The following is a 15,949-nucleotide window of genomic DNA, read 5'->3' as shown; positions in this document are numbered from 1 at the left end:
AATAACATTAATAGAAACACATTGGGGGTTATTCACTAAAGGCAAATTCACTTTGCACTACAAGTGCAAACTACAAGTGCAAAGTGCACTTAAAATTGCACTGAAAGTGCAGGCGCTGTAAATCTGAAAGGGGTAGATCTGAAATGAGGGGAAGCTCTGCTGATTTTATCATCCAATCATGTGCAAGCTAAAATGCTGTTTTTTTATTTTCCTTGCTCCCCTCGGATCTAGAGCGACTGCACTTTTCTTGCAATTTCAAGTGCACTTTGCACTTGTAGTGCAAAGTGGATTTGCCTTTAGTAAATAAACCCCATTGAGACATAAATAAAAAATAGTAATCCAACTATACAATAAGAAAAAAAAATGTGCTTGTTGAATAAATCAAATGCTTTTTTTCCTGGCTGTGAGTGAATTTTGATTGCTCTTTCACCCTGACTTAGACTCATTTGTTTTTGTTCTGCTGTGCGTACGGAATGTTCTACATGTTCATTTCAATGGCTTCCTCCACTGCTATTATGGAATCCTCAGACTAATTTCATGGCTTTTGAGTCCAATGTTATATCATCTTGCCAGGTACATTTGATATTATTCTTTCTTATAGTCACCCCTAAACAAATGGACTATACATTACCATCCCAAAATAAACTGTGTGTTGTTCAACCTAACTTACCAGCTGGCCTGAGGCCATGTGCATCTACTGGTGAAATTTCCATAACACTTTGGGGTATACTTATGTATCCCTTACTTCAAGGAATCTAATAGTAAACACATGTCTGCTGCTGAGCATTAAATCAGACAGTCCAGAGCTAATTTTGCAATGCCAAAAGAAGTGAATTTCAATGAAAGTACAGTGTTTTCCTCATTTAGGTGGTTGGAGTTATTTCATGTTCCTGGCTTCAATGTGGGATGAAAGGAAAACGTATGGTTAAGTGTATGGTTAATAGGGTTAGCATCTCTAGGATGTTGCTTCCAATCACATGTTTTAATACTAACATTTGTCTAACTGCCTAAACTGGAAATAGAAAACAATGCAATTAGAAGTGAAATGATGTCTTGTAAATCCATCTTCACTTGGATTGTTGTAGCTGGAAGCTTAGTATGGAAAAACACATATTAGCATCATTATTCTTTTATAATGCCTGCAAACATAAATGTCATATGTGTAATAGGAATGTTTATAATAAATACTTGGGAATATGCAGATTATATTGTTCTACAAAGTGTAAACCTAGACTAATAACTATATGCAATGTGTAAGGTATACCAAAGTAATATCCTAGTTATCAACAGTTGGAACTGAATGATGTTGACATTGTCCAGAGAATGTCCAGCTGTTTCCAAATATACAGGCTGCTAATGGAGTTTTCCTGTGAGCTCTTTTTCCCTGTAGAACATCAGGTTAGACAGTTAAGGATAGGATTGAAATGACAGTACGCTAAATGTTCCAGCTTGGATACTCTGGAGGAACATTCTAGTCAAATATAAAAATGTAGCATCTGAACTGACTCGAGGTCACAGCTAACATTCTGAGCAGTTATACATTTTATCCTGGCATCCATGTTTTGCATTTATCTAATCATTAGCTTAACCACTTGCCGACCAGCTCATGCAGTTATACTGTGGCAGGTTGGCTCTCCTGCACGAACCAACGTACCTGTACGTCGGTCCATGCAAGGAGGATAGCAGGCGTGCATGCCGCAGGAGTGTGCCCATGGGTCCTGCAGACTCGATGTCCACCAGCAACCCATGTTTGCTGTGTACAGAGGCAGAACGGGGAACTGTAATGTAAACAGGGCGATTCCCCGTTCTACCTAAATACATTTCAGGCCCCGTACACACGACGAAGGAACTCGACGTGCCAAACACATCGAGTTCCTCGTCGAGTTCTGTGTTGAAGCCACCGAGGATCTCGGCGGGCCAACTTTCCTCATTGAACAACGAGGAAATAGAGAACATGTTCTCTATTTGGCCCGACAAGTTCCTCGTCGGCTTCCTCTGTGAAAATTGTACACACGACCGAGTTTCTCGGCAGAATCCAGCTCCGATCGAGTTTCTGGCTGAATTCTGCCGAGAAACTCGGCCGTGTGTACAGGGCCTGATAACCTCAACATTAAGATTTTTGAAGGGGCTTTCTAAGGTTGCTTTTTTCTGTAACTGTTTTCATAAATCTCATGCTAAGAGTCCCATACCTGGTGTATGACTGGCACATGGCAGCCCTTGCAACTTTCATGACAAAAGGACAGCTGAAAGTGGAAACAGCATATTTATGCAATGCATTGAAGCAAGCGTTTGTGGCATGGAAAAAGCAAACATGATTTCAGACAGCTAGGGTCAACAGGCTGAGGTCAGAATAGACAGTATAGATTCATAGACCAGAGTGAGGAAATGCAATTTAACCTGTTTGCTGCCAAACCAATTATTCACATTTTTCACACACACATTGTAATGGACATTCAAAATTCTATATTTTCAAAAAATTACATTCCCCAAATATATAGCCATTGCCATACTTGGTCATGGATGTTACCACTATCCCCATCCCTTCCTTTATATAGCTGGTGACAGCTCTGGGAGCTGTAATTCAGCCTGTGTTATCATTAGAATCAGTCTCTTGTGCTGGGTTATTTTTTCCCATCAAATTTGCAGGTGGTGGGCTGTGACTCATGTGGGGGGGGGGGGGGGGCAGTAGTGAAGGCCTACTTCAAGATTCTGATAAGCCCCCCACCCGAAGACCCACAACCACCATGCAAGTGTTGTGGGGAAGGGGCCCTTGATCTCATCAACATGGGGAGAAGGGATCTCCCATGTTGAGAGCATGTAGCCTAGTGCCGTTCAACATGCTTGCCCCCCTGCCTGGCCAGCCAGACTGCATGCTCAGACTAAAGGTCTAGACTAGATTTTAAAGTGTTTCTAAAGGCAGAATGTGTTATTTTACTGTTAAGGGGTTGTAAACCTTCAAGGTTTTTCACCTTAAAGCGGATGTGCCACGGGAAAAATATATTAAAAGCCAGCAGATACAAATACTGCAGCTGCTGACTTTTAATATAAGGACACTTACCTGTCCTGGAGTCCAGCGGCGATCGCAGCAGATGACGAGCCGATCGCTCGTCACCCTGCTGCTCCCCCCTCCATCCTCGGTGAGGGAACCAGGAAGTGAAGCGCTCCGGCTTCACTGCCCGGTTCCCTACGGCGCATGCGCGAGTCGCGCTGCGCCCGCCGATTGGCTCCCGCTGTGTGCTGGGAGCCGAGTGTTCCCAGCATACAACGGGGGACGGACGGGAAGGAAGGAAAAAACCCGTCCTTTGCCCGTATTGTAGGGCCGGAAGTGGGTGCAGATACCTGTCTGTAGACAGGTATCTGCACCCCCCTCCCCCCTGAAAGGTGTCAAATGTGACACCGGAGGGGGGGAGGGTTCCGATCAGCGGGACTCCACTTTAGAGTGGAGATCCGCTTTAATGCATTCTATGCATTAAGGTAAAAAAACCTTCAACCCCCCATAGCCCCTCTTTTACTTACCTGAACCCAATCGTTCCAGCGACGGAGGTGAGCACAGCATTTCCAGACGCTGTCTCAGGTCCTCATTGGATAGATTGATAGCAGCAGGAGCAATTGGCTCCCGCTGCTCTCAATCAAATCCAGTGACACGGGAGTCAGGGGCGGGGCTGAGCCATTGACTCCCACTACTGTTAATCACAGCCTCTAAGATGGTGTCCAATTATGTATCAATTACATTATTTCAAAAGTGCAAACCCTTGCAAATCTGGTTGTTTGTAGAGCTACTAGGCATGCTTTAAAAAAAAAAAAAAGAAAAAAAAACAGGTGCACCTATATTAGCATGAAGAAGCTGTGCCAATGCCAATTACTTTTAAGGGAAAGCAACAGCCTAAGTTGGCAGCACATATTTGGATGCAATTTTTTTATTTTTTCTTGCACAATTATACAGACAGCATCACCTCAAACAACTATTGTCTAAGCATGTCCACATTTTGAAACACAATGCACTAACAGGTGTAGTTACACACATATATATATATATATATATATATATATATATATATATATATATATATATATAAATAAACAAGCAAACAAACAGCGTCAGCTCTCAGATACAGGTATCCAAAAATTGAATATCATCAGGACAATTTGTCATTTGGTAGAACAAGGCTAACCAGTCCAAATTGTATTTTTACTCAAGGTATAGGGGTTGCAGTAAAGGTGGTTTTGTTACACACAGTTTTTGTATTTGGTTTTGTTTTTTCAAGTTATGCAGCAGTGTACTGCAAACACACAAAAAAACAACTTAAAACAGATGTTCAGTAACAAGTCAAACGCTGCAATTTGAGCACCCTGAGCACAAAAAAATAAATAATAATAACACCAAAATGTGTTGCAGACTCAGGCCTCGTACACACGACCGAGAAACTCGACGGGCGAAACACATCGTTTTGCTCGTCGAGTTCCTTGTGAAGCCGTCGAGGAACTCGACAAGCCAATTTTCTCCATTCCCGTCAAGGAAATAGAGAACATGCTCTCTTTTTGGCTCGTCGAGTTTCTCAACAGTTTCCTCAACGAAAATGTACACACGACTGGTTTCCTCGGCAAAAAAATATCTCCCAGCAAGTTTCTTGCTGGTTTTTGCCGAGAAACTCGGTCATGTGTACGAGGCCTCAGATAGTAGTCCAAATAAGGAATTTTTGGTTAATTGAAAAACCGTGAACACAGAGTGGATAAACAAGACAATGTACCTTACTACTGCAATGTGTTTAATTGCATGTTCTATCAATAGGTATTCATGATTGGGTATTTGAGGTTCATTCTATTGACTAACAATTACATTGCAAAGCAAACCGCCTCTACTTCTTTAGGTATTCAACACCACTATTTGATACATGTTGATTTACAGAAGTAGACCTTCAGAAGTCGGTCATTATAAAAACGATTTGAATGCTTGTTCAACAGGCAAAACATTAATATTAAATTACCATGTGCCTTGCAATATCTGCCAAAAAGAATACAAAGATAACATTGATGAATACCTCATCTATCTGGTATGTGTTAAAGCAAAGAATAATAGTGTCAGTCCCCCATCCAACTGAAGTCAGTGTTTTATGGCCATTGCCTATTGTTAAGGTCAATAGACATTCTGCAACGGCAATCATAAAAGATAAATATATTAGAGCTGGCTGTGAACATGACCAGACTTTTCTAGAGTGAAACCATTGAAGCTCTCAGAATTGATACACTTGGATCTAAGTTCCCTTAAAATCATAACTAGATGTCTGTAAATATCCACAAATATACGACTAGAGTTTGATTCCTTAACTATTTCCTTGATATATAGGTGGCATATGCATGACCATCTTTAGCAATTTATTGATTCACTAGGCAGAACACTTTTTATAATTAAAGCGGTAGTAAACCGCTGGGAAAAAATAAATAAAAAATCTGAAAGACAATGGCATAATGAGCTAGTATTATACATTATGCAATTCTTACCTTAGAACAAAGCCCCTCGGTCACCGCTGAGGAGACTGACATGTTCCCTCTGCGTTTCTTCGGGGGTTTGCAGGCTTCGGCGTTGTAAGTGGCCAGTGCCGCAATGACGTCACGTCAGTGCCTGTGCGTGGGAGCCCTCAGTTTTGGCAAGAAGCTCTAAAGTTTGGGCACGATACACAGTAGCTTCAGAGCGCATGTGTCGCTGACATCAGCAGCTGCATGCAGGGTAAATATCTCCAAAATGGTGTACATTTAGGAGATATTCATTTTACCTATAGGTAAGCCTTATTATGTTATTGGTTGTACATAATTCAATCTATCATACAATCTATCGATCAACTTGCATACATCCAGCTTGCTATAGCCAGCAACACTGGTCATCATATTCTGATGGCGGGGAAGGCTGCCAGAATACAATACCACAATTGTAAGGACATTAAGGCTGGCTTCACACCTATGCGAATTGGATGCTGCTTACACCACATTTTAAAATCTATTTGTTTGTATGCATCTGGTTCACATATGTGCATTGCATTCACTCTCCGCATTGCCCAAAAAAATTGTGCATTTTCTAGGCAGTGCGGTGGGAATTGAAGGCACATATTCTTCTATGAGAAGGCATCTGATTCGCAGATGCATTCCGTTGTGAACAGGCATTCTCTCCCCTCCTCACTACACTTCACCCTTTCCCTGCTCAGCTGATTCTCACATACAATGGAGAGGCACCGCTGAACAGCTGTTTTTTCTCTTCGCAGAGAAAAACGGAGTTGGAATTCGCACCGCACCACAACCTGAATGAGTGGATCAGCTAATTTTTTTTTGTTCGACCCCTTGGTTGAAAGAAAAAAATAAAATAATAATGTGTAGCCAGCCTTAGATATGATGGGGGAGATTTACTAAGACTGGAGCACAAAGAATATAATGTGCATGTGCATAGTAACCAATCAGCTTCTAGACTTTGGGGTAGATTCAGGTAGATTGGCGCATCTTTATACAGGCGTAGCGCATCTCATTTGCGATACGCAGACGTAAATCAGAGAGGCAAGTACAGTATTCACAATGCACTTGCCCCTAACGTTGCGTCGGCGTAAGCCAGCGTAAGTGTAAGTGGGTGTGACCTTATGCAAATGATGGTCGGAACGTGGAGTAGTGATATACGCCCGGCGTATCCTGAACGGAGCATGCACAGTGAAGTGGACGTATGATCCCATGGGTGGGTTTGATGATGTGGTGGGACATGCGTGTGAGGATTGCGGGGACAACCTGGTGCACGCATCTGCTCATGGTGGATTGTGACATCCTAGACACTACTCCACTTGTACGCTGAAAAGATCCACTTGCAAGGAAATGCAGTGTTGCCAGTACCTTGACCAGTGGCTGCACTGCATGTGAGCGATGTGTCTTGCTGGTGATGTCATCATGCAGGGCTGTGGCTAATTCCAGGATGGCATCAGGGCTGAATCTGAAGATGCGATACACCTCCGATTCCCCTATGCCAAAGACTTTCATGCGCGTTCGGTATATCCTCTCCCGTGCCCTCCTACATGGCGGTGGGCCCATTAGTAGTGCTAGGACCACGGCTGCCATGTGTTGTCCTGCAAGTGTGGTTGCTCAGCTCATCCGTAACGGTGCTGCTGAAGCTACTCTCCAGCTGACTTGTGCAACTCTGGTGCAAAGTTACCCCTGCTTTATGAGGGGTAAGTTTAGGCCGGGCGTACAACTTACATGCACCGCGCGTAGCCTGCGCCGGACGCGCGTATGTTCGTGCATCGGCGTATCTCCCTCATTTGCATATTTGCATATGAAATCAATGGGTGCACCAGATACGTTTGGCGTAAATATGCGGCTATGTTACGCCGGCGGAGAAAAGTTACGTCGGTCGGGAGAAGCCTATTTTCAGGCTTATCTAGTTCTGTGTTTTTTCTTTCAACCAAGGGGTCGAACAAAAAAAAAATTTGCTGATTCCCCCGTCCACACATTCAGGCTGCGGTGCAGTGCGAATTCCAACTTCGTTTTCCCTGCGAAGAGAAAAAACAGGTCTGCGCCAGATTCTGTGTGCCACAGTTTTAGTAACTCTCCACAATGTTTTATTATTAGCAAGCAATAACTGCACTTGCTGGTATTTATTGTATGCCTTTCTAAATATTTCCAACAGTGCTGAATTAACAGAATCAAGATTTAAAACCATCTATCATGTTAGGTGTGTGAAACTGCCTTATCCTTCTGTAAATGCCGAGTAAACAGGTGAGCCAGCAGGTTGGCATGATGCAGATATGTGGAGTTTGCTTGTGAACAGGGTATTTAGATTGCTCACTTGATACAGTTTATGCATAAATTAATTAAATTCTGATGATGTCTTCCTTGATTATTCTTTTCTCTCTCTTTTTTTAACATTTACAGTGGTGTCAATGACTCCCCAATGGACGTTTTATAAGAAAAGTACAGACATCCTAGCTGGGCCTAAGAGACATCACAGACCTAACAGCTGCTGAAAAGATTTTCTCATCAGATTTTAAGAGACCTATAAATATTCAATGAGGGACTGAATGCTTCCACAGTCAATCAAAGCAGAATTAAAAACATTGTCAAGTAGTCATTTAAAGGTCCTCAGGCAGGCATTAGGGTGCTTGTAGTTGTTGAAGTTGTATTCCTACAGGATTCAGCTACTGTATGGAAATGTAGCACTTCCTCCTACTTATATATATTTTCCTGCTCTACACATCTCCCGTTGTTTATGTTCCTGATTACGTAAGTAATCAAATCCTGTTATAAGAGATAATGTTGCTACAGTATTTTTTGTTTACAGACTAATATAACAAGAACAAAACATAAACAAAAAATGTACCAGTGCGCTAATAATTTATTATAATAAAAAACTATCCAATGCCCCTACAATGCCCTTACCATGCCCTTATCATGCCCAAATGCCCTTAAAACATTGCCATGCAAGCAGGCTTTTCAAAATTTTCAGAACACTAAAAGGAGAACTGGCTGGTACAAGCAACACATCTCTCTAATGCCGTGTACACACGATAATTTTTCGGGTTCTAAAAAAATGACTTTTCTTTTATGTCATTAAAAACGATCGTGTGTGGGCTTTAGAGCATTTTTGGGGTTCTGAAAAACGGGCAATTTTTTTTCGAACAGGCTCTATTTTTTCACTACGTTTTTAACGTTGTCGTTTTTCGGGTTGTAAAAAATGGTCGTGTGTGGGCTTTAACGACGTGAAAAATCCGCGCATGCTCAGAAGTTATGAGACGGGAGCGCTCGTTCTGGTAAAACTACCGTTCGTAATGGAGTAAGCACATTCATCGCACTGTAACAGACAGAAAAGCGCAAATCGTCTTTTACTAACACAAAATCAGCTAAAGCAGCCCAAAGGGTGGCATCATCCGAATGGAACTTCCCCTTTATAGTGCCGTCGTACGTGTTGTACGTCACCGCGCTTTGCTAGAGCATTTTTTTTCACGATCGTGTGTAGGCAAGGCCGTTTTAATGATCAAGTTGAAAAAAACTTTGTTTTTTCTAGAGCCTGAAAAACTTTGTTTTTTTCCAACCCGAAAAATGATCGCGTGTACGCGGCATAAGAAGGAGAAGAAAGAGATGAAAGACACTGCTCCTACCCACAATAGCACCTTTTACATTTTTTTTTGCCGCTAAATACTAACGCATTCTATATAACCATTTAAGCACTTCAGCCCCAGAACATTTGGCTGGCCAAAGACCAGGCCACTTTTTGCAATTCGGCACTGCGTCGCTTTAACTGACAATTGCGCAGTCCTGCGACGTTGCTCTCGAACAAAATTGACGTTCCTTTTTTCCCCACAAATAGAGCTTTTGGTGGTATTTGATCACCTCTACGATTTTTTTTTTACGCTATAAACAAAAATAGAGCGATAATTAAAAAAAAAGGTATATTTTTTACTTTTTGCTATAATAAATATTCAGCATTGAACTTCATTTTTTTCAGCACGTCGTTGTGTTTTACGTAACCGCGTTCTGACCCGATCGGTTTTTTACCTGATGGTGTGTAGGCAGCTTCATCGGTTAACTGATGGAAAAATCCATCAGACCGTTCTCATCGGATTGACCGATCGTGTGTACAGGCCATTATAGTGCTTTACTACTATCTGGGGCTTACAGCAGAACTACACCCATTGATTTTACAATTTTCAAAAACAGTTATATTTCAGGCAAGGCAGGGAGGCTAACTGTCACATTTGCATTTGCTTTTAACTAAACTGTCAAACCATCAAATGGCTTATATAATAACTGACCACATGTGCAGCATCATGGTAGTTGCAAATCAAAAAGAGGCTAAGATGGCAACTTAATTGGCTGAAAAGTATATGGGGTTCTATTTCCGCTTTAATTAGATAGATTTCCTCTCACACTTCCTGTTTATGGTACAACCTTTTTACAAAACAGTGTAGTTGATTTACTAAAGGCAAATAGGCTGTGAACTCTTGCAATTGTAGTTGCTCCAAAGCTTAATATATGAGGTAAAGCTTCACTTTACAAAGAACACCCAATCACATGCAAGAGAAATAAAAAAAAAAAACATTTTTTCTTGTAAGATTGGATGATGGAAGTCAGCAGATCTCTCCCTCCATTACTAAGCTCTGGGGCAACTGCACTATCTAAAGTACATAGTCTATTTTCCTTTAGTAAATTAACCCCGCTAAGTGAATGAATCTCTCCCAGGAATTCTCCCTAAGCAGTAAAATCTAACAGGAGTTCTGATCATGAACTAAAAAAAACAGACTATAGATACATTTTAGGACCACCCAACACATAATTTAAAACTGACTTCCATGTTTCCTGTCACTTTAAATGGCTCTAAGCACTGTATGAGCTGTACATAGCTTCAGCTACATACAGTAACATATAGTTACAGTAACTGGAACAATTTAGAGTCGGTCTGAGCGGTGCTCAGCAGTTTATAGGCAGATTTGTATTCTCTGAATGAATACAAAGCTTCATCTGGCTGATGACATCAAGCTCTCCAACTAAGCCAATCAGAGAAAGCTTTGTATTCATTCATTGAATATAAAGCTGCCTATGAATGGCTGAGGGCCCTTATTTTGTTCCGAGTATAAGACGGGAAGTCTCTATCTCACAGCAGAAACCCAGCACTGTGTACTGTATGTAGTTGAATCTACATGCAGTACATACAGTGCTTAGATCTGGTGAATCCACTTAACTAAAGAAGTAGTTTGTTTGGACCAGCTTGAACCAAATTAACTGTTTAAAGTGACAGGAAACATGGAGATTGACTTTAATGCCCACATGCCACACATATGCGTCATTGAGTGTTTGAAATGTATGTGCTGAGAGCGTGCTTACTGCGCGCTAATAGCACTAAGACAGAACTGCCAAAGGCAGTTCTCTTTCTGGACTAAAGATCAATAGTCAGCGGGACCTGCTTTCTATCAGGTGACCACTGTGACAGTGAGCACATGATCGTGAATGAATAAATAAAATTGTGCAACAGCTCATTGAACTAGAGCTGCGTGCACTAATTTTTTTTACAGTGATAACATATAAGGAACGTGCTGCACTGCAAACCTACTTTCAAACGTATGAAAAAATAATTGTCATATTATCATCATTTTGAAATGTTGTAAAAAAAAAAGAAAAATGTATAATGTGTTCTTATTAATAAAATGATAGTTCAATAAATATATGTGTATGCGTCACTGAAAATGAACATCATCAAAAGAAAACCCATTATGCTGGTTATGAAATAATATACAAAAATCACAAATAATCACAAAAAAGTGAACAGTCCCAAAATATGCAAACTTCAACTCTTTCTGTGATCAGATGTGCTCGTAAAGAAGAAACCTTCACTATCCTCCAAAGAGGAAATGTTCACCTCCACTGTTGATCTTCACTAAAAAGGTCAAATTGGCATATTTGTCAAGCACTTGGATCAAAAACAAGGAATTGTTGTCTTCTATGAGATCGAGCCTGTATATATAACCCAAACATTGTTCTGAGGAACAAAGCCCAGCTTCACATGTACATGTTATTTAAACTGGCTGCATATTATATAATATTCCATGATAGGGTGTAGGCCGCTCTCAGCATGTTATGTGGAGTGGAGGACTTTACCATTTCTTGTGTTTGGTAGCCTCAGGAGTATGGAGGTAATTTGTAGATATGTGCATTCCCGTTCGTACGAATGTTATTTTCATACGAAAATGTTCATTTTCGTACCCGCAGAATAATGTGTACATACGAAAAAATTTAAGCACCAAAATACGAAAATGACGGGATTACGAATGAGTCGCATAACGAACAACCGCAAATACGAACGAACGATCCGACGAAAATACGACAAAACGAAAACGGCAAAAGAACGAATATGACATCTATAACAAAAGACTTGCATTTTGTATTTTGTTTGAATCCTTGTTCTGTTCGTATTTTGATTTTCAGTCGTATGTTCATATGACATCTAACAAAAGATTTTCATTCTGTATTTTGTTTGAATCCTTTTTCTGTTTGTATGTTCATATGACATCTTATAACAAAAGATTTGTATTCTGTATTCTGAATTCCCTTTTTCTGTTCGTAATTTGGTTTCAAAATACAGAATGCAAATCTTTTGTTATAAGATGTCATTTTCGTTTTTTTGAATGGACAGTGAGTGTAGTTAGTTAGTGAAGCAGCTTCTCTTTTGTGCTGAGTACAGTAGTACAGTAAAGCTAAATAAACTTTTCTGTGGATTTTCGTCTGAAGGGAGAGATCAGTTGGCCAGACTTTTGAACCTGGAACCCAAAAATGGTTTTCTGATGGAGTTTAAAAACGAACGGACGTTCGGTAAAACGATTGTTTTTATATTTGTTGTTAAAAAAGTCTGACCAAGTGTATGGGGCTTAACAATAGTTAATATGGATGAGCCGCGTGTTGAAAGTGCCGCGAATCTCGCGATATATTTACGAAAGTACAAAATGATGAAAATTCACGAAAATTATTGTCTAACAAGTAACGAACATGAATTAAACGATATTAATAAAAATAACGAACCATCCCGCATGTACGAAAATAAAATGGTAACCAAAATACGAAACAATCGGAATACGAAAAAATCTCGTCGTACGAAAAACGAACGGGAACGAACAGGAAAACGGGCGTCTTACAAAAAACGAACGGGAACGAACCTACGGAACGATACGAAACGGAACAAAAAAAACGAAACATTTTAGTAATTTGCTGATTAGAACAACCGCTCTGAAGCCTCGTACACACGACCGAGGAACTCGACGGGCGAAACACATCGTTTTCCTCATCGAGTTCCTTGTTAGGCTGTCGAGGAACTCGACAAGGCAAGTTTCTCCATTCCCGTCGAGGAAAAAGAAGACATGCTCTCTTTTTGGCTCGATGGGGTCCTCGACAGTTTCCTCGTCGAAAAATGTACACACGACCGGTTTCCTCGGCAAAAAAAAAAATCCTAGCAAGTTTCTTGCTGGTTTTTGCCGAGAAACTCGGTCGTGTGTACGAGGCCTGAGCCTCCCAATCTTTTGCCAGCTAGTGGAGATGTATAGTGTTCATACCAGCAGTTCTCCTTTCCAATGCACTGATACATCTTGTATCAGTTATTTGCATAGTCTTGTGGGCTCTTTGCTATGTTTTGCTGTTTTTTTTACTGGTAAACAGTTTAGCAAGACATACAGCTGATTGTTTTGTACTGCTTTTTTTCTGGCTGGGACAGACCCTGTTGAATGCATCCTTGTGTATGTGGATGTAATAGGATAGGAATAAAAACAACAACAGGGAATGTAATAAATTGGATTTGCTGCATATTGAATGCTGTAGAGGGAAGAACGATGTATGCACTGGGTGATCTAGCCATTGTTTTCTACATATAAAAATGTAACCCTTCTTTCTTCCAAGAACGTGTGATCGATAATTTTGGCTGGTGCTCAGTCACTAAACTGGAGATGAAATCATTGAGTGTGAGGGAAGAGCACTGACATTTTAAAGATGGCAGCAGCTTCCTCTGGGATGAATATGTAATCGCTAAGAATGAGTAAATACTGTATATATCATTTGCAGAATAAAATAAATAAGTGAAAGAGTGGTTAGTGATAAATGTTCCTGTAACATTAAATAAAATGGGCAACAGACAAATCTTAGTGACCATCAAATACAAAGAAGTATCAATTATCCTTATAATGGAGACCCTGTACATCTTTGATTTTTGTCTATGAACTTGGATTGCCTCTTCTATAGTTTGTAATAAATAAATAGACAGATGTTTGACCTTGATCCACATTCCTCTAAGGCCGGGTACTCACGACCAAACATGTACGATGAAAGCGGTCGGTCGGACCGTTTTCACCGTACATGCCTGCCAGAGGGCTTCTGTACGATGGCTGTACACACCATCGTACAGAAGTCTGCGCGTAAACAATACGCGGGGCGTGTCCGCGTCGTCGCCGCGCCGATGACGCGGCGATGACGCGGAGACGTGGGCGGGCCTGCCATTTAAAGGCTTCCACGCATGCGTCGAAGTCATTCGACGCATGCGAGGGACGGCGGGCGCCTGGACATGTACGGTAGGTCTGTACTGACGACCGTACATGTCCGAGCGGGCAGGATTCCAGCGGACGGTTTTAAAACACGTCCACGAATATTTGCCCGCTGGGAAAAGGCCCGGCGGGCAAATGTTTGCTGGAATTCGGCCCGCTCGCGCCTACACACGACCAAACATGTATGCTGAAACTGGTCCGCGGACCAGTTTCAGCATACATGTTTGGTCGTGTGTACGGGGCCTTATATGATTCAACTTTGGTCTTGCTATAGTAGCTTCTGTTGTAGAATGTTTGCATTACTGTGAAAGGTATACTGTAATGCCCTGTACACACGATCGGTTCATCCGATGAAAACGATCTGATAGGTTTTTCATCAGATATCCGATGAAGCTGACTTTCATCAGTCTTGCCTACACACCATCAGTTAAAAAAATGATCGTGTCAGAACACGGTGACGTAAAACACAACAACGTGCTGAGAAAAATGAAGTTCAATGCTTCCGAGCATGCATCGACTTGATTCTGAGCATGCATTGATTTTTAACCGATGGATTTCCCCACAGATGATCGTTTTTTTTCTATCGGTTTTTTAACCATCAGATAATTTTAAAAACAGGTTCTACGTTTTTTCACCGATGGGAAAAAAAACTGATGGGGCCCACACACGATCGGTTCGTCTGATGCAAACGGTCCATCAGACCGTTTTCTTAAGACAAACCGATCATGTGTACGCGGCATAACAGTAACCGTGTTTTGGGAGGTGGGGGGGTTATTCCCTTATCTCACCGCCATATGTTGCAGTAGCTAAGCAAAAGGGCAAAATGGGAGCTCAAGCCTCCACAAAGTGGGACTTTTACCATCTAGTGTCCTCTAGTTCCTGAATCTTGTGGGCCTGATCCACAAAAAACGGCCGTAACTTAACTTTTGGCATTTAAGTTACACCGCCGCAAAATCTCTACCTAAGTGCCCGATCCACAAAGCACATACCTAGAAATTTTGAGCGGTGTAACTTAAATCCGTCCGGCGCAAGGCGTTCCTAATCTAATGGGGCGAGTCCCATCCCACGCCGGACGTACTGCGCATGCTCCCGACGCAATTTTCCCGACGTGCATTGCGCGAAATTACGTTACGCCAAGTTTTGTGAATCGCGCCGGGTAAAAAAAGTTGCGTCGGGAAAAAAAAGAGATGCGGCGGGAAAAAAAAATAATTGACAGCGTCGCGGGAAAGAAGGGTCTACTTTTACATGGTGTACTAACTTTACACTTTGTAAAAGCTAAGCAAGTTTAGGTTGGGGCTAGACCCTGTTTTTACGCTTTATGTGTGAATCAGGTCCACAGTCTTGGATGACCCTCTTGTTCACTCGGAATGTTTCAATGTTTATATGTTTATTTGCTACTATATGTAGAGTGCCCATGTGGCCATTATTTTCTCATCATGGTGCATTTTTCAATCCATCATCCGAAAATGGAAATAGTATGGCACAACTGCAAACCTACCAAGACATGTGAAGAATAAAAGTAAGTTTAGGTTGGGGCTAGACCCTGTTTTTACGCTTTATTAGCTAGATTTAGGTAGCTGGGCACATCTTTGAGGCGACGTAGCGTACCGTATTTATGCTACGCCGCCGAAAGTCAGAGAGGCAAGTGCTGTATTCACAAAGCACTTGCCTCCTAAGTTACGGCGGAGTAGCGTGAATGGGCCGGCGTAAGCGCGCCTAATTCAAATGTGGATGAGGGGGGCGTGTTTTATGTAAATTACTCGTGACCCGACGTGATTGACGTTTTTTTACGAAGGGCGCATGCGCCGTCCGTGGACATATCCCAGTGTGCATTGCTCCAAAGTACGCTGCAAGGACGTATTGGTTTAGACGTGAACGTAAATTACGTCCAGCCCCATTCTCGGACGACT

The sequence above is a fragment of the Rana temporaria genome, chromosome 1 (genome assembly GCF_905171775.1).
Source record: "Rana temporaria chromosome 1, aRanTem1.1, whole genome shotgun sequence".
NCBI classification, from domain to species: Eukaryota; Metazoa; Chordata; class Amphibia; order Anura; family Ranidae; genus Rana; species Rana temporaria.
This window is presented reverse-complemented; position numbering follows the sequence as displayed.